This window comes from Suricata suricatta, chromosome 5 (genome assembly GCF_006229205.1).
Source record: "Suricata suricatta isolate VVHF042 chromosome 5, meerkat_22Aug2017_6uvM2_HiC, whole genome shotgun sequence".
Classification (NCBI taxonomy): Eukaryota; Metazoa; Chordata; class Mammalia; order Carnivora; family Herpestidae; genus Suricata; species Suricata suricatta.
The window spans coordinates 9,183,762-9,207,911 of record NC_043704.1 but is presented as its reverse complement, the minus strand read 5'-3'; the positions used below and the strand labels follow the sequence as shown (position 1 = coordinate 9,207,911).

Sequence of the window (24,150 nt, the reverse complement as noted above, 5' to 3'; positions counted from 1 at the left end):
TGCTCCAGGATTCTCTGGGCTTCTGGTGGTTTGCTGTAGGATTCTTATGCAATTTGCATACGGCCTTCTCCCTGAGCCCATGCCTGCTTCCCTCTTTAAAAAAAATTTTTTTCCCACTAAATACAGAGGGAGAAACCTAAAGCTTGAGTGTCCCTAGCCACTGCTGATGTATCCATCGGCAACTTCGGATAAAGCAAATCAATCTGCAATTACTATGACTTAAAATTTTTTTTTAAACATTTATTCATTTTTTTTGAGAGACACAGACAGAGTGTGAGTGGGGGAAGGGCAGAGAGAGAGGGAGACACAGAATCTTAAGACAGGCTCCAGGCTCTGCGCTGTCAGCACAGAGCCCAACTCCAGGCTCAAATCCACAAACTGTGAGATTGTGACCTGAGCTGAAGTCAGATGCTTAACTGAAGCCACCCAGGCGCCCCCAGATTCTCTCTTTTCGAAGGACAATAATCATAATAGGACCTCATCTTCACTAATTACATCTGCCGGGACCCTGTTTCCCAATAAGGCCACGTTCTTCGGTCCTGGGTGTTAAGACTTCACCCTGGGAATTTGGGGGGCCACCCATCAACAGTAACAATTATGAAAAGCTGCGTTGGCATCGGCAAATGACAGGAGCTTAGACTGATATTTGAAACAGCCACCATACCCCAAAGGACGTGAATATTTATGGACTGTTGTTGTCTTTTGCTGAAGAAGGGTCAGACAAAAATCACAAAGTGTGAAGCTGATGGGCATTCAAGTCGGTGGAGGAAAATGGCTAGTTCAGTGGGTAGTGCTAGAGCTGATCGGCGGGTCACGCAGAATACATGGAAAGTCGTGCGCCCCAACTGGGTCTCGTCGGCTCAAAGATATCAAGTCCAAAAGTTCAGCTGTTCCAAAGACTACAAGGAAACGAAGTGAGTTGTTTTATGTTGCTAACATAGGGACAGGGAGGGCTTATTCGTACAACATGAGCTATTTCTGTATTCCTAAAACACAGACATCTCACTGACCTCACGCAGACCTCACGAAGGAGAATGTCGATGTTCACTATGTAAAATAAAAATATTCTGCAGAGTATAAAGATACAAAACCCAAAACTATAACAAAGAAGGCCATAAAACAAAAGGCAGACTATGAAACTGTCTGTAAAACATGTAACTGACAAAGGTCCGATTTCATTACTCCAAGTCAGGCCTTTCCAAATCAGTAGAAAAGGCTAAACATCCACTAGAAAAATGGCCAAAGGGCCAGAAAAGAGATGGCAACAAATATATTCAAGTTGTGCAACTCACTCTAAGAAATGTAAATGACACCAAGTTTTCAGTTATCCTACTGGCAAAGATCACTGGGTTGTGTTATCCAGTGTGGATGGAACTGTGTGCCACACACTCTTTTCTGGAGGTAAGATTGTAAATCAACACAGCCCTATGAAGGGCGATTTGGCAATATCTTTTAAAGAAAAATATGCATGTCCTCTGTTGCCTCGTCCATTTGACCTCTATGCATCTATCTTATGGAAATCAGAGAGCTCCTTACATCATTATTTCTTGCAATAGAAAAAAGCCGGGGGAGCCTGGGGGGCTCAGTCGGTTAAGCGTTGACTTCAGCTCAGGTCACGATCTCACGGTTCATGGGTTTGAGCCCTGTGTCAGGCTCTGTGCTGACAGCTCAGAGCCTGGAGCTGCTTCAAATTCTGTGTCTCCCTCTCTTTCTGCCCCTCCCCCACTCGTGCTCTGTTTCTCTCTGTCTCAATAAGAAATAAACATATAAAGAAAAAGAAAAAAGAAAAAATGTGGAGAGCTATCTAAATATTCATCGACAGAGCCCTAGGTCAATAAATAGCTGTACATCTAAAACATGGAATATTATTTTGCAATCTAAAAGAACACATTAGGGGAGCCTGGATGGCTCAGTCGGTTAAGCTTCCAACTTCTGGTCGGGTCATGATCTCACGGTCTGTGGGTTTGAGTCCCCTGCTGTCAGCATGGAGCCTGCTTAAGATTCTCTCTCTCCTCTCTCGTCTCCCCTCCTCGTGCTCTCTTTCTCTTTTAAAATAAATAAATAAATAAATAAATAAATATAAACTTAAGAGCGCCTGGTTGGTTCAGTCAGTTACGTGTCAGACTTCAGCTCAGCTTGCAGTTGGTGAGTTCTAGCCCTGCACTGGGCTCTGTGCTGATAGCCGGAACCTGGAGCCTGTTTTGGATTCTTTGTTTCCCTTTCCCTCTGCCCCTCCCCCATTCACACTCTGACTCTTTCTCTCAAAAATAAATGTGAAAAAAAAATATGTTAATAAATATTTACAGTATCTATTACATTTTAAAACACTATTAACCAAGGACAAAGTGCATACTCCCATTTGTGTAACAAAATACGAATATGTATTAATGTCTTTGTACATGGGCTTGGATATTTCTGGAAGGCATACATGTGACTGAGCCGTGGAGGGGCTGGAGAATCAAGTATGGGAGCGATGTATTTTTATTATGTATTCTCTTATACTATTTGAATTTCTTACCATTCGCAAGTATTACTTTTAATGCAAAAACATCAAAATTACAGTAAAAAATCGATTCTTCTCTGGCAATAAAGAGGCTTTGCTCTGGGCTACTAGTCCATGCTTTCCCTTAATAATACACAGTTCAGGACAGCGAGAAGCCAAATTTAATTGCTTTAGACCAAAGCAAATAAAGAGATTCATCACGCAAGTCAAATTGGCGATGCGGGCTGAAGATGAAGGCAGCTACTGTCTGGGAAGGAAAAAGCTATTGTGATTTAAAAATTATGTGCTGACTCTGGCGTTCCTAACTTGCAAGCTCCGTGCATCCCCTGTCTTGTGTTAGGTGCTGTCGAGACCCAAGTGCGGACACGGACCTATGCATTTGGTCACGGGCCTCAAGCTCACGTGCACGCAGGGGCCGGGACGCGTCACAGGGAGGTGGGAGAGGTAGTGTGTAAATGGGGGCCGGGGCGGGGTGGGCTGGGCTGCGGAAAACCCAGAGTGCATTTCCTTCCTAAAGGCATTTAGAGTCGAGTTAAGCTCCTAAGAAATACGCCGCCAAATGGGGAAAGTGATGCCCAGAGTGACTCCTGCGTGGTGCTGGCTGGCTGGTGCCCAGGCGACAGCCGGACCCCATCTCCTGGTCCCTGCCGACCTCTCACTTCTAACCCTGCCATTCCCCCGCCCCCCCCCCCCCCCCCCCCCCCCCCCCCCCCCCCCCCCCCCCCCCCCCCCCCCCCCCCCCCCCCCCCCCCCCCCCCCCCCCCCCCCCAGACAGCAGGACAGCGTGCCCTCACTGCGGAACAGCCTGGGCTGACGAAATTGGCCGCTGGGAGCCAGGAAGTCCCCCAGCGGGGCCCCAGTCGGTATCTCCAAGACGTGGGATCCTACGCCACGTGATGAATGTTTCTAGCTGAGCGGGGTGTTTTCATTTTACTTGCAATATAAATAAAAAACACTTCTCAAGTGAGCCAGAAGCCTTTCCAGGTTGTGGCACACACTCCGTTGCAAGCAAACTACCCCTTGTGTAATCTAAGTTCTTTGTGCCTCAGGGCCGTCGCACTGAGCACCTCCAATATCGATCTGTCCTTCAGCGCAGACCTGACCTCCAGAGATGGCAAGGGCAGGGGTGTTTCCTTCTCTCATGAGAGCTTCCAGACCCCTACACGTTTGGGCTTTTGTTTCTTTGATGTAGAGCTCTGGGCTCTTCTCACCAGCCTTAGACTCAACCCTCCCTGCTCTCCATGCAGCAGCTTTTAGTAAACCCGTGGCCTCCTTCCTTATTTGCTGCTTCCGGTCTGCTCTGGTCTGGGACTTCCGGCGGCTGAGCTTGTCAGGATTTCTTATTCGCCCAAAGAAACAGGCTCTGTTTATCTTCCCATCCGCCTCTGACACTGTGCTCAGTGATTGATAGTCGACGAAATGATATTGTGGTATCTTTTGCAGTCGCATTTCTGTCCTTGCTGTTGGGTTCTTAACTTGTATTTTGCAATCTAGATGGATCAAGTTACCAGAGAAGCAAACGCCTGATGATTGAAAAGTTTCCTTGTTCTATTTATTTTTTCAATGATTCTGGATGATTAATTTTTGTTTTGTTTTGTTTTGTTTTGTTTTGTTTTATTCACTGAGGCTTTCCATGCAAGATGGAAGAGGTCCCCCTTGCCTGACCTGTTTTGGGTATAAAAGACCTAAATGAGAAAAAGAATATTCGATACAGGCTTGGCAGACAGGTATATTTTTCCCCTTATAAAGAAAATTTTAGAGCGAAAGTGTTCTTGTGTATCTGAATTCTACGCGATAGGATCCCCAGATCATCTTGTTGAAATTCAACCTAAGAAAGAATTGCCTGCTAATAAGGGGGTTGAGTGCTTTTTCTAACTTGACATTTTTAGATCTTTAAACCACCTGCTATTTTACAGATGAGAAGAACCTCTGAGCTGATCCACCGCTATTTTAAAAGCACCTTCATTTTCTCAAATGTCTACTGTATTTCAGATTCTGTGCTAGATTTTATTTGCATTATCTCAGTAATGATCCAAATCCAGGCAGGCAGGAATGCTTGCCCCTGGTCACTCAGAAGAGCTGGGGTCCAGGGAAACCAGATGCTTTGGTCAAGGACATGGCACATTTTCTGGTCACAAGCCCAGGGCTTTCTTGGAGCCCCACTTTCATCTGTCAGCCTAACGGAGTCTAACAACATGGGTACGGGCCACAGGACCCACTGCTGGCGACATAAACACTCCTGACCCCACTTCAGTCAGACTCCTCTGAGGTGTCCTCCCCAAAGAGGCCTTGATTTTTGGACTTCTGTGTTTGTCTTTGCATTGCCCAGTTTTTGCCCAAGTCCTGTGAGGTCAGGTTAGCCAGAATCCTGCACTCTGATATCCGATCGCCCCCATTACCTGATCGGGCTTCTCATCCTCACCATCCCGCTGGTGAGCTCTGACCCCATGGCCTGCCTTCTGCAAGGATCCTGTTAGGTCGGGTTACCCAGAATGCCCCGACCCCTCATGTTTCCTCTTGGTATTTTCCATCCACGGACTACCTTTAGCTAGAATCCCTGCTCATCTGAGATGTATTTGGGCTTGAATCCTGTTCTGTACTGAGGTCGCTCTGCCCTATTGCAATAGTTCCTGATTAAAACTTCCTTTACCACGTTGGCTCTGGTTTTTCTTTAACACTGGCAAGCCTTGTTCTGGGACATTGACTTCTGATGGCCCGAGAGGTGGGGAAGGGGATGCGAGTGTCAGGTAAGATAGATGAGATGCTCCATTAATGAGATCTGTCTTGTAGGTATTGGCTGGAACCCAGACTTGGTTGCTTAGGAGGTCATCTCTCTTTGTCCTACCTTCTAGGAAAGGTATTTAGTAGACATAGTGACATTATGGAGGACAGTGTTGGCAAAGAGACCATGATGGAGGTCAAATGGAGAAGTCTTCGAGTATATACTGAACTAACATAATTCAATTGCAGTGAAGATATCATTAAGCAAATGTATTATGGATGCACACCAGTGTGCAGATATGTATATTTGTACACATATATGCTTGTGTAATATGGACAGATTTCCATGTCCAATTCCTGAAAGTACAGTTGAAGTATAAGAAGGGGTGAGAAGTCTTTTTTGCAGAACTTTCAGGTCTATAGCTTTTATATTTTTATTAAAAATTTTTAATGTATATTTATTTTTGAGAGAGAGAGAGAAAATGGGGTAGGGCAGAAAGAGAGGGAGACACAGAATCCAAAGCATGCTCCAGGCTTTGAGCTGTCAGCACAGAACCTGATGCAGGACGTGAACTCATGAACTGTGAGATCATGACCTGAGTGGAAGTCAGACATTTAACCTACTGAGCCACCAGACACCCCTCATTTTCTATTTGTACTATTATTATTTACATTCAAGCCTCTTCGCTCTATAGCATGCACCTGACGCCTCTCTACCTGACACTAATCATCTCTCCCTTGATTCTTATTGAAGTTTGTAAAAGTTTAGGAACCGTCTACACCAAGACTTTTAATATAATGTCCGTCTGCAGTGAAATAAGTGGACGCTTTGGGGGGTGAGTTTTGGCTTCAGCACCTGTCACAGGGGAGCTACACATCTTTGCATCTGCAACTGGCACTGGTAGGAGAAAAGGCCTCAGCTGTGGGAATCTTAGGAAACCTCAGGACTTTTGAACTTGCCCAAGGCCTATGAAGATCTTTGTGAATTCTGCAGACATTACCATAGTAACCAAGAATGGCACCTGGCTCAGTTAATCGCCTAAGGCTGCATCAGGGCACAAACATGAATTTTTTCTTTTTTAAATTTTTTGATGCTTATTTATTCTTGACAGAGAGAGCACAAGCAGGGGAGGGGCAGAGAGAGAGAGGGAGACACAGAATCCGAAGCACGCTCCAGGCTCTGAGCTGTCAGCACAGAGTCCGACATGGGGCTCGAACCCCCAAATCATGAGATCATGACATGAGCTGAAATCGGACACTTGACTGACTTAGTCACCCAGGTGCCCCATGGGCACAAATGAATTTTATAAAAAGCCACAGAGCCTTTTGTTTTCCAAACAGAAAATGGGTCATAAGCACGTATAGATGAAAGTAACATAGTTCATGGGTGAAACTTCAGGTTATTTTCATTTTCCCGCCAAACCCTCTTTGGCTGTGCCTCTGAAAAAGAAGGATGGAGACAGTGCCGTGTGGTGGCTGCCGGTACAGGTTTACTAGACGGGTAATAGATCCCGGTGGCAGCTGGCCAGGTAAGGGGAAGAAGCGGTCTGGAAACACAAGATCTAATCACAGATTTCTGACTCTACCATCTGTGTGGGTAAAAGTTGGGCCACAAACTGGGTTCTGACCACTTTCCCTCACAGCCCACATGGCGCCTGGTCACTTTTGTTGGAAGGTGGAAGGGGCGGACACCACCGGGTGGGGCCACCAGCCATGCCTGGCTTCTGGTCTTGCTTGATGTCCTGTTCCGTGCCTGTGTCACACTTCGCCTCTGGCTGCAACTGCCTCCCGGAACAGCTTCTGCTCAAGGTGCTTTGCAGTTTTGGGCACCAGCTGATATCTGATACTATCAGTGGGGTGTAGGGAGACATGGCTGGAGGCCACCTGGCAGGGGTGGGGTTTGTAGTTACCAACACACCTGTGCTTGCCGGGAAAGCACGGCCACCAGACTACCACAGACCTCACAGGACTCGTGAAGTTGAATAGATGACAACCGAATGCGTTCCTTCATTCAGTGCGCTGCTGCTGTGATCTCCCTGTGATTTTTCTGTACAGTGAAAAACATGTCTCTAGCCCCCACAGACTGCTTGTTTATTTCAAGCGAGGTTTGACGTAGTTGAATTCTAACTCACTTGGATGGTCACTTGGTGTTTGTGCGATAGTATTTGATACATGCCCACTTCTAGAGATTGAAAAACCTTCGAGTGGCATCCACATTTCCCTTGAACTTCTGAGTTTCAGCTTCCTCTCTCTCTCCTTTTGAGAAATAAATGACTTCCACTTTTTTCTCCCCTTTCAGAATAATTTCCAAGGTGCTACATACGGAGTTGGAATTGTGTTTAAAGCTTGTTAGTTTAGTGTAGACACAAGAGCAAGAATGATCTCTTCAGCTGCACCAGCCCCGGTTCCTACACTTACTGGCTGTGACACTAACTTCCCGATCCACCAGTCTCATTTTGGCAGAAGAGCCTGTGAAACAACGGAATGCAGGGCCAACATGAGCCATGTGTCAACTGGACCTGCCACCTTCTCCTGACTCTGGTAGGACTTTGGGGTCTAATGGTTGAGCCCTTCCTTCTCTCTGCAATACAGAGTTTAGATCCTGGCTTTGGAGGGAATCAGGAAGATGGGAGAATGCTTACAATTCACTCTCCAGGAAGCAAGGATGTGGACAAGTGGACGCTCTCTAAGACACAGATCGAGCCCCCCAGTCTCCCAGTGACCTGCCAAGGAATCAGCTAGCTAGTCCCAATTCTAAAGTCACTTTCCTCAAGTAAATCGTTCTTTAAAGTTAGAATAGAGAGCTGCATCAGTCTAATTTTGCTCTTAATTATAGAAACCAAAAAGGGATAGCTTTTATGTAAGCCTTTATTTGTGTTGTAAATAAGCAGAGAGAAATGAATTCTGTAAGCAACCTTGTGAAAAAGGTCTCAGTAATCACTAGCTACACTGTTTGGTTCCACCCTGTTTTTCAGCTTTTATTAAAAGGCTTAATGGATAGAGAGAAACATTCTTGCGATAATTTCTATTTTGACAGCAGGAAATTAATAACATTAATCCAATTTGGAAATCTATCAGATCAATGATTTAAATGTCATATGTTTTTCCTCCTGAAACAGATAGGAATGAGTGCTATGTTGTGGGTATTTTCTTGCTTCTTGAAGATAGAATTGACTAGTTTAATGACACATAAGCTAGGTATACGGGAATGCTGTCATCTCTAGATTAATGTCATCTATTGGGGGCTGGTGTCTGAACTTCCTCTCTGAAAAGAGGGTGGCTCCAGGGTGTGTTGGAGTTGAAGAATGAAGGAGCATGTAGGTCTGGGTTATGAGGGGTGAGTCTATAAGAGAGAATTCTGGGTCGGGTCTCAGAAATGGCAGTTATAGTTCAAATGGCCAAATCCGGTGAGCAAGAGGCAGATATGAAAGGAGGCCAGGCAAAGCGGACTGTGTGGTTCTGAGCCAAGACAGAAGATGGGCAGGACAACCATATGGGTGGATGGGAGCTTTGTATGGGGCCCTTGGGCCTTTCTAGAAGGCAGGTGCCCTGAGAGCATGGAGCCCCTCAGGCAGTGGTAGGCAGGAAAGATTGGGGGAGAGTGGGCTGCATAGCAGAGATGCTTGTGCAAAATCAATTGATATTTCAATCTTGGAATAAATGCAGAAACACCATTGGATGGGCTAAACCACAGCTTCCCAGACCTGCAGATATATAACTCTGGACGCTGTGGTTGACACTGGGTAGAGAGAGCACCCTTCTTGCCTGAGGGCCATGGAAGGTAAGTGTAGAGAAATTTCTGGAGGGAGATAAGTCCAAACAGGGAGACATATGTGATGTGTACCCATATGCCCTCACGGTTTTTCTGAAGGTGCTTTTCGTGAAGCCCTGCTACATGTTTGTGTTGGTGGTTTTCATTGGGACAGCGATACAGTGCTCTTGACCTTCCCATCCTGGATGGCTGTTTTAGCAATGATAAGTTCAGATGTTCCAATAAAGAGAAAAGAGATGTGGGCAACTTTGAGGGAGGGATGATGGAACTCTTGAGGATTTTTCCATACTGCTTGATTATGGAATAACGAGCCAAGTTCCAGTGCATTTTACCGTATGTAATTTTAAGGTAAAGTACAATTAATCAGGTCATCGGCGTGGCCCTTGCTCCATTTCAGCCTGCAGAATGCGAGGTTAGGCATTCGACACACCAGTCAAGTGTGGGGAAGTTCTGTGAAGCCCGCAGACTCCTGGCAAGGATGAAAGCACTGTGTTCACTTATTATTACTCTGACTTGGTCCACAAAGGATATACACAGGATACAGGGTATTAGGGACTTAATTGTGTCCCACCACCAAATTCAGACGCAGGAGCCCCGAGCCCCAGTGTAACTGTGCTTGTAGATTGAGCCTATTTGGAGGTCTAAGGGTTAAATGAGGTCATCAAGGTGGGGCCTTATTCCAAGAGGACTGGTGTCCTTTTCAGAAGAGGGAGAGAGCTCTCTTTCTGAGCACAGAGAAGAAGGGCCAAGTGAGGACACAGGGAGAAGGTGGCTGTCTGCAAATCAGCAAGAGACCTCCCACCAGATACCGAATCTGCTGCCGCCTCAATCTGGGACTTCCAGCTTCCAGAACTCTGAGAAAATCAATGTCTGTTGTTTAAGCCAGGCAGCTTGTGGGATGTTTTACAGCAGGCCTAGACAACTAGTACACAGAGTTTATAAACAGTGCCCATGAGGATGGGGGTGAGGCCACGGAGAGAAAGCCCAGCTAGGATGGGGCTGTGAGAAGCACCAGGATCCATGCGTTATGAAACCTACACATAACGATGTGCAGCCTTGCCATATGCACAGCACACTTGGTTTGAGGCATTCTTGCACAACCACAGGGGAGACCTGGCTTGCTATAGGACTTACAGCATCCATCACAGACAGGGAAAGCCATTGTCAACCAAAAGTCCAACTCTTCTTAGTGCTCAGACATGAGGAAATTTTCTCTAAGAGTTGGCAACAAGGGGCTGGGGCCCTGAACTATAGTTAGCACCACCTTCTAGCAGACACAGGCTTGGATTAAGGAGGCTGCTCTTCCATCTTCTGCAGCAGGCTTCTAAGCATGGGGTCTGCTTCTCCAGTAGGTAAGAAAGCTGGGTTTTAGGCTGTCTGGAAAAACATGGTGCATGCAGTCCTCCCCATTTGTTTCACTCCAGATCAGCTTTCTGATAAACACTGGAAGTGACGAGAGCTTGGACTTTCTTCCTGACAAGTTCCTGGAGCATAGTGTTGTTTTCAGCTACTGGTTTAGTTCAGATACAAATACTTAGCAGTTAACGGAACTGGGGAACACTGACCTTCTCTTTTGTAACTGAAGGAGCCTAGTCTGGGTACCTTCTCAGCACTCCTGGTGCCCAGGTCTTGGCTTCTAAAAGGTATGCTTTACTAAAGGGAATGAAGACTCTTTGGAGAAATGTCTGATTCCATAGCGGGCACTGGGAAAGTACAGGGGAAGCTTAGAACATCTTTTTGTGCCATAAAGGAAGAAAGAACCCAAAAAATGATGAAGAAATTTTCAAAGGTCAAGAAGCCTGCCTGGAAGGAATTCCACTGGCCAAATCTGGGATAACTAGAGCATCATGAATAAATAATGAGAGCAGATTATAGTTCATTAAATAAAATAAGATTCAGTGAGTCCATGCTGATATAGGCAGATAGATAGATTGATAGATTGATCGATCGATAGCTAGATAGGTAATTGATGGAAGGAGAAAAGCTCTTCTTTATAGCTGAAAGCCAACACATAAATGTGGAATCATGGAGCTAGAAAATCACCATTTGGTAACCATCCTAGTAGTACCTAGTTCATATAGGTAAGAATCATCAGTGGGTGCAAAAATGAAAGTTTGAGGAGGAATAGGATATTTACAGGGTCTCAAAGTACCTATCCACAAAACACTTTTAACAAAATGAAAAGTAGTAACTTTACAGTGGAAAGTAGGCACCCCCCCCTTAACCAGTGATTGAAGTTAACATCACCCAATTAGCAAGAACTGACAGCATGTGCCTCCTGATATGATGTACTGAGAAGAACACAGGATCACGTCTGTTTATTTTAGTCAAAATTGCATAAACTGAACATAAGAGGAAACATGAAAAGAAATCTCAACCAAGTGAAATTTTACAAAATAACTTGCCTTACAGGGTCTGGAGAATTCAGACTGGTGGGGAAAGGGAGCTACAGAAGGCAGTGTGGAAAGACAGAGAACAAATATAAACCAGAAGAGAACCCAAGGCTTCCTGATGTGCATTTTCCAGTGAAAATCCATTCTAAGGGAAAACAATTTTTTAAGTGTATTTATTTTTGAGAGAGAGAGAGGGAGAGAGGGAGAGAGAGAATCCCAAGCAGGCTCTGCACTGTCAGCACAGAGCTTGACACAGGGTTCAATCCTAGGACCATGAGATCATGACCTGAGCTGAAATCACAAGTCGGATGCTTACCTGACTGAGCCATCCAGGTGCCCCGGCAAAACAATTTTTATTAAGGAAAGTTCCTAAGTGCTACTGTGATTCAAGAGATGAGTACAATTATTTTGACCAAAAATCCTGCAGTTGGATAGAAGTACAGTCAAAGCATGCCAACAAGGCTTTGTGAGGTCTTCGCACTCGCCACATCTGGTTGGCTGGTGACACTAGAAAGGTTGAGTGATGTCACTTGTGGGTGGTGTTGACAGCAAGCTCTTTTGTATGATGGGAGGCATCGTGGACTCATTTGATAAGGACACCGGGTCATGTTGTGTGGATGTATCATTTATAGCAAAGGTTGAGTGTCTTTGTTGAAGGCTAATTAAGGTATATGCCTCTCGAGCTCTTAAAGAAAACGGGGGTGGGGGCAGAGTGGCATTTGGACCAAAAAAAGTCTCTCTCTCAGGGTGGAATGGACTTTAGAAACTTTATCCACCAGATGGACTGATTTTATTAGGAATACATTTTGCCGATGGGGCTCCTGGGTGGCTCAATCCATTAAGTGTCTGATTTTGGCTCAGGTCATGATTTTGCAGTTTGTGAATCTGACAGAGCAGAGCCTACTTTGGAATCTCTGTCCCCCACTCTCTCTCTTGCCTCCCCTGCTTGCGTTTTCTCTCTCTTTCTCTCAAAAACAAATAAATACACATTAAAAAAAAAGAATGCATGTTGCCCTGAGAAGGAAGAGTCAGAAAACTTGCCGTAGGAGGAGGACTTTTCCCCAGAGCAAAATAGAACAAGCAAAAAAGGAAAGGGGGAGTCAGCGCACACCCTCATTAAACAAAACTGCCCACACCTTTTTTTTTCTTTCTTTAAAACACGAGCTTATTAATAGTACTGTTTACTGCTGCATCTCTGCTTTTGAACAGAAGTTCGGTTTTAGCTCTCTCTCCCTAAGGTCAGGAAACCTGGGCCCCCAATTGTGTTCTCACTGTGCGGGATGCAGATGTGAGTGGCTGCATCTTTCCGTGGCTTGTGGCCACTTTTCCTTTTCCGGGGAGGTGTCCTGCCCGCCGCTCTGGTTGATGGTCAGGACCAGGAGCAGGGCAGTTCTGACTGGGATTAGCCGAGCGGAGCCCACGGCCAGGGTCCTCGCCTCCCCCACTCACAACGTTCCCTCTATGTCCGTTATTCCATTTTGTACCATATTGTGATTTGTTTGCGTCTGTCTTGATGGCTAGAACCGGAGAGAGCTAACCGTGGTTTTGACATTTTTAAATGGTTGGAAAAAAAAACCCCAAAGAGGAATATTTTATGACACCTGAAAATTATGTGTCCATAAAGTTTTATTGGGACATAGCCACGCTCATTTTTAGCCTTATTGCCCGTGGCTGCTTTCATGCAATGGCAGCGGAGTTGAGTCCCTGTGACAGAGGTGTCACAGAGTCTAAAATATGTACTACCTGGCTGTTTCACAGAAAACATCTGGCCACCCCCCCGCTCTCAATTGTGAGTGCCCTAAAGACAGGACTGTGTTTTTCTAACTTTGTGCCATGTGGCACACATGGAAGTTTCTGGAAAATCCTTGCCTGCAGATTGAATACACCTCAGCCTAAGACACTCTGCCTGTTGAGTTTTGACCTTCAGAAAGGCCTCTTAGGAGGTGTCAGGGGTGCGGTAGTGTGTCCTGATTTAGCATCGCCTCACACCCTTCATGACTGTAGCGAGAGAGGGCTGTGTAGAGAGGGACTGCCTTATGGATTGGAAACTTGGGAAAAAGGTTCAGCGTTTCCATGCTCTGCTCTTCTGAGAGACCTACCTGTTCCCTTAGCAGAGGGGAGGAGGCTTGTGAGCGGGACCAGACAAGATCAGAGGGAACTCTGTGCGTGGAACGAGGTGAGATGAAAGCCATGGGGGACAGTCACTCCGGGAGTCCAGTGTCCTGGACCCAGAGAGTCTTCATTGGACTAGACCTGCTTTCAGAAGAGGATCAGGGGTATTTCTACTTGGCGGAGCCCCTTGTGCAGTATGAGACCGAATTCCGGGACAAGGTTACCTTTCGGATCTCTGCCTTAAACTATCCGTATTTATGTGTCAGATGGAGTTTATAAGATGCATGCTCAGTGTTGGGCAGGGAAGGGTCCTATAGAATAAACAGGTTCTTTTTAATAAAATGTGTCTTTAATTTTTTAATGTTTGTTTTTTTTTTTTGAGAGAGAGAGAGAGAGAGAGACGGGGGGGGGGTGGTGGCACAGAGAGAGAGGGAGACAGAACTCAAAGTGAGGTCCAGGCTCTGAGCAGAAGCACAGAGCCAACGCGGGGCTCTAACTCACGAACTGTGAGATCATGACCTGAGCCGAAGTTGGATGTTTAACTGACTGAGCCACCCAGGCGCCCCTTTAATTTTTAAGTTTTAAATTAAAAGATATAATAGCCTCATAACGAAGGCAGATGTAGCCTTTGGCTCTTGGTAGAGTTGAGATAACATGGTGCCAGGTGAAGAGAAATGTATTGGAGCACCTGAGACACAGTTGGGAAGGCCAGACCCTGCTTTGTAAGAAATTCTTTCTGTGGGCGCCTGGGTGGTTCAGTCGGTTGAGCCTCCGACTTCGGCTCAGGTCATGATCTCTTGGATCATGGGTTCAAGCCCTGTGTTGGGCCTTGTGCTGACAGCTCAGAGCCTGGAGCCTGTTTCGGATTCCATGTCACCCTCTCCCTTCTCCCCCCCTCCTACTTGTGCTTTGTCTCTCTCTGTCTTTCAAAAATAAATAAATGTTAAAAAAATTTTTAAATCATTTATGTGTTCATTCTTTTTATTGAGCACCTGCTACATGCCAAGTTGTACTAGTTGTTGAGAATGGAGGGAAAAGTCACAATATTTATCCTTAAAAATGTAAAGTCTGTCGGGGGCACCTGGCCATGTGGTCAATCACCCACAGTGCAGTAGACATGATGGAGATGTGTAGAAACGGAGGGGAGGAAGACATGGAGAACCAAGCGGTCAGTAAGGTTTCACATATGGGGGGAGGGGACAGCATTTACAGGGGAATTGGTGGATGAGTAGGGGTTATCAGAAAGGTAAAAAAGGAGGAGCATATTCTAGATGGAGATACTGTCACAGGACCCGTGCAGGCCAGAGACAAAATAACCCTTGGTACGTTCAGGAATTTCAGCCACATATGCATGGAGTGGAGGAAGGGACGCAGCATCTGCACAGGTGCATGGCTGAGACCTACAAAGCAGATTGGTCTTTATTCTTCAACTACTTGGAAGCCACTGAGAATGAACTGGGGAGTGTGAGGATGGTATTTGTAGGTTACAAGGTTTCTTCTGACAATCATAAGTAGGGGAATTAGCCAAAACAAAACTCTACGGTTAGGAAAGATGGTATGGAAGCAAGTAATAGTCCGGGGGGAGGGGGTGGTGCTGTGAACCAATGCGGTGGCCAAGATGCTGGAAAGGAGAGAACATTTGGATACTACAGACAGGTATGAGATCGAATGGACCAGCTTAGCCGGGGCTGCCATATATGGTTGTGCAGGATGCACACTGGACAACTCATTACGTTGAAGCATACATTTGTTTATTTGTTACACACATTTCCCAGCAGATGGCAGTAGAGTGTCTTCAGGAGGGATGCCTTTTCCTCTTTTGCACAAGGATGTCTTACGGGCTAGCAGCAGTCCAGGGCTTGGGGAAATGCTTGGGAGTGAGAAAGCTGCAGTGCCCAAGGGCGGTCACAGCGTAAGATGACAGCCAGCTTCCTGACCTGGGCAACTGAGGGACTAGTGGTTTTATGCATCAAAGTGTGGACTACAGAAGAGGGAGCAGATAGGAGTTGGCTCCAAGAGGCAGGGAATGGTTTGCCTTGGGAGAATGTCCAGAAGGAAGTGATCAGACCTTAGGACAGAGCCCTGGGGACCTACTGAAATTTTCAGTGGCAGATAGTGGAAGGGAGTCTTGAAGAAGACTGAGGAAGGGTGGTTGGTGTTGGTTCCTAGAGTGATTCCCAACATTGAGAGGCAGAAGCTTTAGGCAAGCCAGATGGATTTTTTTGTGTGTGTGGCAATTTTAGATGACCCTAGACTTTCTCTAGTGCTTAAGAGACCAGTTTGTGACCATATAGGGTATCTTTTTCATTCCTTCATTCATTTATGCTGACACATATGCCTGCTATGGAGCATAGCAAAGACAGGACAAGGCACTGCAGTCACGGAGCTTACATTCTGATTGTTAACAAACACGTGCAAGATACTGTCAGCTGATGGCACGTTCCACATAGCATGATGGGAGCACAGTGATTGTGAAGCTGGTCTCCCTTGGGTGGCTGGAGGAGACCTCCCTGAGGCAGAGTCTCGGTGCTCAGCATGGAGACCTCGTACGGCTGTGGCACGGTGCGTCAGATGGAAAAACCGCTAGAGGTAAAAGCAGAGAAGCTGGCTGGAGCCAGGCCAGATGGACCTTGCAGACCACGGCAAGGAATCTGGATTTTCCAAGTGCTATGGGAACCTGTCGGAGCGCTTTAAGCATGGGAATGACTTGCTCTGGTTTACATCTATTAAAAGCACTCTAGATGCTTATGGGCAAGATGGACTTTTGTAGGATGGTCAGAGTAAAGCAGGGAGACTCAGTGGAATGCCGTTCCCCCTACAGTATGGTGACTTGATCTGGGTTGGTAGCCACGCCCATAGATATACTTTGGAAGTCATATCCACGGGTCTTCCAGATGGTAAGGGACTGAGATGGACCAAGGATGCTGCTGCAGTTTGTGATGTATGTCACTGCAAGATTGATGATGACACTTATGAACATGGGGAAGATGGAGAGGGGAAGAAATGATAGGGGATTCTAGAATCTTTGGTGTCTGCTTTGGCCACATTAGTTGAACAAGCTTGTTAGGCATCTAAATAGGGATGCCAAGTAGACAGCTGGGTATCTAAGTGCAAAACGCCGAGGAAAAGCTAGGGGAAGAGACAGAAAGTTGATGTCACATGCAAAAAAAAAAAAAAGATGGTAATAAAGGGACTGGCTGAAATGGCTCAGAAGAAAGGTAGACAATAGGATTCCAGATAGAATGGGCTCTGAGGCAAGAAGAAATAGGTTGCAGAGGAGGATGGAAAGCAGTTTTCACTGAAGGAGGCAAAGCAGAAGTGATTAACACCAGGGGAGAAAGTTAGGAGTAGGAGGAAGTGGTCAAGTGTGTTGATGCAGAGAAGCCAAGTAGGACAAGGATAGAGGGCTGGTTTTGGGGATTGATGGGATGGACACTGCCATGGAGTTTCAGTGGTGCACTCGGAATGGAAGCCCACTGGGGATGAGATGTTAAAAGATGGCAATGGAGATGACAGACAATTCCTTCTAGAAGTAATGTAAGGAGAGTTGAGAAATGGGACAGCATTGTATTGGGAGGGGGCATGGTGCCGATACATATATAGTTTTGTTTTTGTTCTTGAAGACGGCGGAGATTAGAAAATATTTTTATGTTGGTGGAAATAGACTATTATGAAAAAAATTGATGATGAAGAGAAAGGTGGTACAGTCTGAACATCTTTGAGTAGGCTGGAGGGGTGGGGTCCAGAGCTGGCCCTGGGTTCAGCTGGGCTCTCCAAGAACAGGAGGGAGGACAAGTAGGGGTGAAAGGCCCAGGGAGGGTGGTAGACATGGGCGAGTGAAGACCACTGGTGCATTGTGATTACTTCTTGTTTCTCAACTAAGTGTGAAGTCAGGTTGTTCTCTAAGAAGAAGTAGTGTTAGATTGAAGACAGAGAAGGAAGTAGAAATCATGATTTTGGTGGGTGAGAACAGAAACAGACTAAGCATTTACACTTAAATGCATACTCCTTGGATTCGTCTACAGATTTTGTTTCATCCTAAGAAGAGACCCTGGGGCAGGACATATGAGATGCAGTGAAAACAATTGCACATTTAAATCTAATGTCTTTTCGGTCTCCTATCCACTGGACCACTGCTCATTACTCATCAGAGGCCCCCTTCTCCCAGGCTGAGCAGGTATCAGATTGACCTCAAGGAAAGAAGTGCCACTGTGACATTCTACCCGTCAGTGTGGCCATAGAGGACATGGGAACTTATGGTGTCCCAGCTAGCTTCTTCAAAGTTGAGAAGGGCATTTCCAGCCACAGGGGGGCCTTTTGTTAATTTATCCACCAAACAAAGGGTGTGACTCCACGCCATGTCCCCACAGCAGTGAAGGCTGCACAGTTGTCCTAGAAGCATCCCTGGCCTTCCTTGCTGTTGGCCTGGTTTGTCCATGGCCAGTCAAGTGGCCTACCTCCTAAATATAGTCATCTGCTGTTGGCTTAATGAATGTGACCTCTTTCTTTCCCTGGCTGTGGGAGCTGACAACAGGGTCTCCGGTCCAGGCTGAACAGGCAGAGTCCCTCTGGGTGAACACAAACCAATTATGCTGGAAAGACTCATAGGTGTTTGGAGGCCTTTCTTGCCCATTTTTGGACCTTGTGGATTCTTAAGAGCTTCTGCAGCAGTCATGGACGAGCATCATTTTTGTTTCTCTAAAGTTTAACAACATTTCTGACTTTGTTCAGAGAGACAGACAGTATAGAAAACCAAGAATCTAGAGCAAGTAAAGGACTCATACGTCACTGCTACTGCAAACTCTCTGACTTGTATTAAACATTTGATTTGGGGCCAGTGTGAAACAGGGCATTAATTCATTTTAGACTCAAGCTTTAGCCTTGTCTCCTTGATGCTCTTACTATGGGTGCCTCTCTAATGTCATCACCATCAGCTCCTTCTCATCCACTGGCTTTCAGAGGCCTATTAATATTCACCCTATATAAAATATGCTTGAGAAAATGTAAAAGGAAATGCATTTACTCAGCAAATGTTTAATTAAAATCTTCTAAGGATGACCTCAGTGCCTAGAGAAAAATTGTCATCACCATCATCATCAGACCCCAGAAGGAGTCTTCTTGGGTGTTTCACCATGAAATGGAACCCCCTGCAAGGTTTAATTAGGCTGGTCAAAGGCTACATCTTTTTATTATCATGCTTTCTGGCAGGCAGTTCAGAGTCAAAATTGATCCTTCCCTTTCAATATGAAAGTTTATTTTTTCCTCCCCTAAGGGTTTGTGAGCCAGCTGCTTGATTGCACTTTGGGTTATACTTGGCATGGCACCAGCCTGCTTTGGATGGAGTTGGCCCAGAGCGTCAACGGGCATGGTCGCCTGATAGCCCTGAGTTGGGCAGAATCTGGAGAATGAGCAAGTAAGTGCCCTTTCAAGAGACTCTGTGCTAAATATTATGGATGAGAAGACTGCCCCCATTTTTTATAGTCAGGCAAGGTGAGCCTGATGGGCAAGCGAAAGCCAGTCGGTAATCAAAGGAGAATATATCATCAAGCCATAATTGTCAGTGTCAGTGTATTGAATCACTAATCTTCCCCTAAATGTGACCGTGTGCACCATGTGTCCTCTGGAGAGGCATGGGGCCGACAGACTGGGGAGGTGGGCAGCTCTGAAACTGGATCCTGGCTTTACTATCTTGCCAGGTGGGTGGTCCCAGGGAAGTTGCTCTCTAACTCTCCACTTGAGAGTCTGTTCCTCACTTCTTAAACAAGGGTGATACCCACCTTTTAGAATTGTTTTAAGGATTAAAAATAATCTACGTGCAAAGCATCTACTAAAATAATTGGCATCTGATAGGCACTACAGTAATGATGGATGAAGATAGTGTGATTCACCGAATTAGAGATTCACTCTCTAAATTTATTGAGCATTTACTATGCATCAGGTCCCGTGAAGAGCGACTTAAGTGTATTATCTCATGGAATCTTCTCATAGGTTTAAGTAATATTCTCATTATACAGAATAGCAAAAGAAGTTTGGTAAAGTTAAAGAGGGTGTGCCCAGTTTTACTGAGAGTCAGGAGTGGCAACAAACTTTAAAGTCAGCCTATTTGAACTGAAAGGCTTAACCTGTGAAGATAGGACTTAAAGAAGGGAGGGGAGGTTCTGCAAAGTAGCTAGCTACAGGGACACCTAGGTGGCTCAGTCAGTTGAGCGTCCAACTTCGGTTCAGGTCATGATCTCCTACTTGTGGGTTTGAGCCCCACATCAGGTTCTGTGCTGACAGCTCAGAGCCTGGAGCCTGTTTCAGATTCTGTATCTCCCTCTCTCTCTGCTCCTCCCTGACTCGTGCTTGGTCTCCCTCTGTCTCAAAAATAAATAAACATTAAAAAAAAAGTAGCTAGCTACAGATTCATTTCATGGCTAGTCTGGAGCCATGAGCAATACAACAGCCAGCTTGTCAAAATGTTAGTGTGACATTTTGTATCAGACAGGAGAGGCTAGATTTCTCCATCGTAATAAACAACTCAAATTTCAGTGGTTTGACCCGAGATTAGCCAATAGCATGAGGTTATTTCTCAGTCGTGTTACATGATCCGAGTGACTTGGTAGAGTCTACTCGTCAAAGCCAGTCTACAGTCCAGGATGACGGAGGCTCTGGTGTGACATGTGCTTTGAGCACTGTACGCGCGGAAGGGAACATTTTCCACCAGAGTGACATGGATGGCTTATGAGGATACTTCTGGAAGAATGTGTATCACATGGCCATGCTCAACAGGAACAGGGAAATGTGATCCTAACCTGTGTCTTGGAGGATGGAAGCTGGCCATTTTTGGTGGACAACACTAATGACGACTGCATTTTAAACCCCAATACACAAAAGGTTTTTAACTCAGACTACTGGTTTTCAAAACTACTTGCTTAACCTGTGGTAGATTGTATTATTCTGGTCTCATCTGCTTATTCCATGTCCTGTGAAGCAATTCTATCTCTGCATCCTCACTCCCATATGACTTGCTGTGTCTGACTAATACATGACGAGCAGAAGTGAGGTGTCCTGTAATGTCTCTTCTCTCCCTGCCACGAGTACCGCACGTCCTACCTAGGGCCTGTGTCTTCAATCTGCATCCTGGAGTAAACAGGATGTGATCTGAGCTGTACGTTATGTGTGACGTGAATGAGAAATAAACCCATGTGTTTTAAGGCCTTAGGGTTGTTTGCTTCTGAAGCGTAACTTATAGGGCGCAGATTGCTGCAGTATCTTTATCATTCTTCCTTAATAAATAGAGAACAATGAAGTTGTTTATACAGAAATTGCTCTTTACATGTGACCCTTGAACAACACAGGTTTGAACTCTGTGGGTCCCCTCATATGTGGATTTTTTTAAACAATATGGTACTGTAAATGCATTTTCTCTTCCTTGTGATTTTCTTAATATTTTATTTTATTTTTTAGCTTACTTTATTATGAGAATGTAGCATGTATTATATATAACATACAAAATACATGTTAGTCAACTGTTATTGGCAAGGCTTCTGGTCAACAGTAGGCTATCAGTAGTTGAGTTTGGGAGAGTCAAAGTTATCCATGGATTTTCAATTGCATGGAGGGGTCAGTGTCCCTAACCCCCTTATCATTTAAGGGTCAACTGACTACTTTGTTGAGGCATATCTATAGTTTAAAGCAGAAGTATCTCTAAGGACTTATTATGTAAGTAAATATCATTTAGTTGTGTTACCAGCACAAAACTACATTCTTAAATTGGGACATCTACTACTACCTTAGAGTCCTTATGGGAAACCGAGGAGAGAACTGGGAACACAGAAATACTGGTTTCAAATGCAGACTATGGGTCTTGTCCTCCCTGAGCTGTTGCCTCAGAAGACCCGAAAATAATCTATATTCATGTCCACTGTGGGCAGAAATTATAATGATGAAATGTTACTATCTATAGGAACGCAAAGTCTTTTTGGAGCCCAGTGATCCTCATTAATTCACATCCCATCGATTTGTAATTCATGGTAAGTAACTGGGGCAGAGGCCAGGCTGGCGTTTACTCCCAGTTGTGAGTATGCATTTCTTGAACTGGCAATCATAAGTTAACATTTGCCTTTTTGACTATACTGAGGGCCTTCAGAGGGTCATTTGTTATTCCGTTGAGGCATTAGCTGTGGGGTCCCTAAAGACAGTGGAGCCATTCTCCGGGATTGGCCCGTTGGACTGCCAGGCTTCCCACCCTCGCAAAGGTTTGCTCTATATGGCTTTTCACCCGTGCCATCTATGGGCACAAAATCAGAAACTCAAAAGATCACCTGTGAGGTGGGTACCCTTCTTGGTTCAATTTTAGTGTGGAAGAAATCTCGAGGCATAGAGAGATTAAGGAAGCCAGTGAATGGAGCAACTGTGGTTTGAGCTTGATACTATAAACGACCTAAAGAAACACCTAGAAGCTTGGCTGTGGATGAGAGAGATCACTCTTAGAAAAGAGGCATACTGAATAATTAATCTAACAAACAGAATTTGTAGGTGGATTGGTGTAGGACAGAAAGGCAAGGGAATGCTTACCTGGAGACGAAACACCTCTGGCTGTTTAGTGCAGTGTGTGTGTGTGTGTGTGTGTGCGCATGTGCGTGCATGTGTGTGTGCATGCACACATGCATGTGCATGAATAATTTACATGGCTTTCTCCAGTGATTCACTCCTGGTCATTAGAAATTGTCTGGGAGAACCACCTCACTGACCACACACTGTCCCAACTCAAATTCTGGAATGTTCCAAGAAATAATAAAACTCTTTATTTAAGGGTATGCCAATTAGAGGCTTCACACTATTTGACACTCCTCTCTCTCTCTCTCTCTCTCTCTCTCTCTCTCTCTTTTTACACAATAATAAAAAGTTTAATTTGCTACTCTATGTAATTTTTTCTTTCCTTTTCTTCATTTAAGAAGTTTTTTACTCTGGAAGATTTCAAACATACATAAAAGTAGAGATACTGTAACTAATCTGCAGCTTCAACAATTATCTACATTTTAATCTGCTTGTGTTTATTTTTTTTTAAATTTTTTAATGTTTTATTTATTTTTGAGAAAGAGAGGGAGACAGCGTGAGCAGGGGAGGGTCAGAGAGAGAGAGAGACACAGAATCCAAAGACAGGCTCCAGGCTCTGAGCTGTCAGCACAGAGTCTGACATGAGGCTCGAACCCATGAACGTGAGATCATGACCTAAGCTGAAGTTGGACGCTCAACCAACTGAGCCACCTACGTTCCCCTAATCTGCTTGTTTTTAATTATAACAGTAACACAGGTGATAAAAGAAAAAAATCAGTGTACCAAAAGGCATTAATAAAGTCCCTTTTACCTTCTACCCCAAGGAAAGCTCTCTTAACAGTTTCCACATATCATTTCAGAAATGTTTAGCACATATAAGTATGCACATTATTTCTTTTTAAAGTGTGCTCATACTGTTTTTTTATAGGTATTTTTTTCTCTCATATATATTGGTTTTTACCTTGTCGCTTTTTAAATTTATTTTTATTTTATTTTATTTATTATTTTTTGAAAACTTACATCCAAATTAGTTAGCATACAGTGCAACAAGGATTTCAAGAGTAGATTCCTTAATGCCCCTTGCCACTAACCCATCTCCCTCACAACCTCTCCAGTAACCCTCTGTTTGTTCTCTATATTTAAGAGTCTCTTATGTTTTTGTCCCCCTCCCTGTTTTTATATTATTTTTGCTTCTCTTCCCTTATGTTCATCTGTTTTGTATCTTAAAGTCCTCATATGAACCCTCATCTCTTAATTTGAATGGAGCTGTTTCTTCCCAACATGAGTGTGGACTTTTGTGTGGGCCAGAGCTAACTCTTCCATGCCAATTCACTTTTTTTCTTGGGCTTAATCTAAGTTGCGTATATTGTGTGTTCGTCATTGACTTCTATGGGGCATCCAGTTTAGTAGGTCCTCATGGCCTAGTTAGAAAAGGAAGGACATGGGATTGGTTGGTACTGGTGTTTTTGTTGTTATTGTTTTGTTTTGGTTTTCTTCTTTCTTTATTTTTTTTCATAATATTTTATTGTCAAATTGATTTCCATACAACACCCCATGCTCTTCCCCACAAGTGCACTCCCCCATTACCACCACCCCTTTTCCCTCCTCCCCCTTTCCCCTCAACCCTCAGTTCATTTTCAGCATTCAACAGTCTCTCAAGTTTTGCATCCCTCTCTCTCCCCAACTCTGTTTCCCTCTTCCCCTCCCCCTGGTCCTCCATTAGGTTTCTCCTGTTTTCCTGTTAGACCTATGAGTGCAAACATATGGTTTCTGTCCTTCTCTGCCTGGCTTACTTCACTCAGCATGACACCCTCAAGGTCCATCCACTTTGCTACAAATGGCCATATGTCATCCTTTCTCATTGCCATGTAGTACTCCATTGTGTATATATACCACATCTTCTTGATCCACTCATCAGCACCCTTTCTTAATAAAAACCTTTGAGAAAGTCGGGATAGATGGAGCTTACCTAAACATTATAAGAGCAGTTTATGAAAAACCCACAGCTAATATCATCCTCAATGGGGAAAAACTGAGAGCTTTCCCCCAAGATCAGGAACACGACAGGGGTGCCCACTCTCACCACTGCTGTTTAACATAGTGCTGGA

The 24,150-nt window shown here is 44.9% G+C and overlaps 1 protein-coding gene and 1 long non-coding RNA gene across 3 annotated transcripts in view; one reads left to right on the top strand and one right to left on the bottom strand.

The window, feature by feature from the left end:
- LOC115291485 overlaps positions 1–21,500 on the top strand; it is a 30,631-nt gene extending 9,131 nt beyond the window's left edge. The window contains exons 3-5 of one of the 2 annotated variants that reach the window (XR_003908480.1): positions 7,524–7,765; positions 8,891–9,005; positions 21,450–21,500. This is a non-coding gene — a long non-coding RNA (uncharacterized LOC115291485). Of the gene's footprint in view, positions 1–7,523; positions 7,766–7,880; positions 8,222–8,890; positions 9,006–21,449 lie in introns of those variants that run through there. The other variant, XR_003908481.1, reaches the window with a different exon arrangement.
- Positions 1–24,150, bottom strand: part of KCNJ6 (potassium voltage-gated channel subfamily J member 6) — a 265,669-nt gene that overhangs the window by 35,281 nt on the left and 206,238 nt on the right. The gene's annotated exons all lie outside the window — the stretch shown is intronic.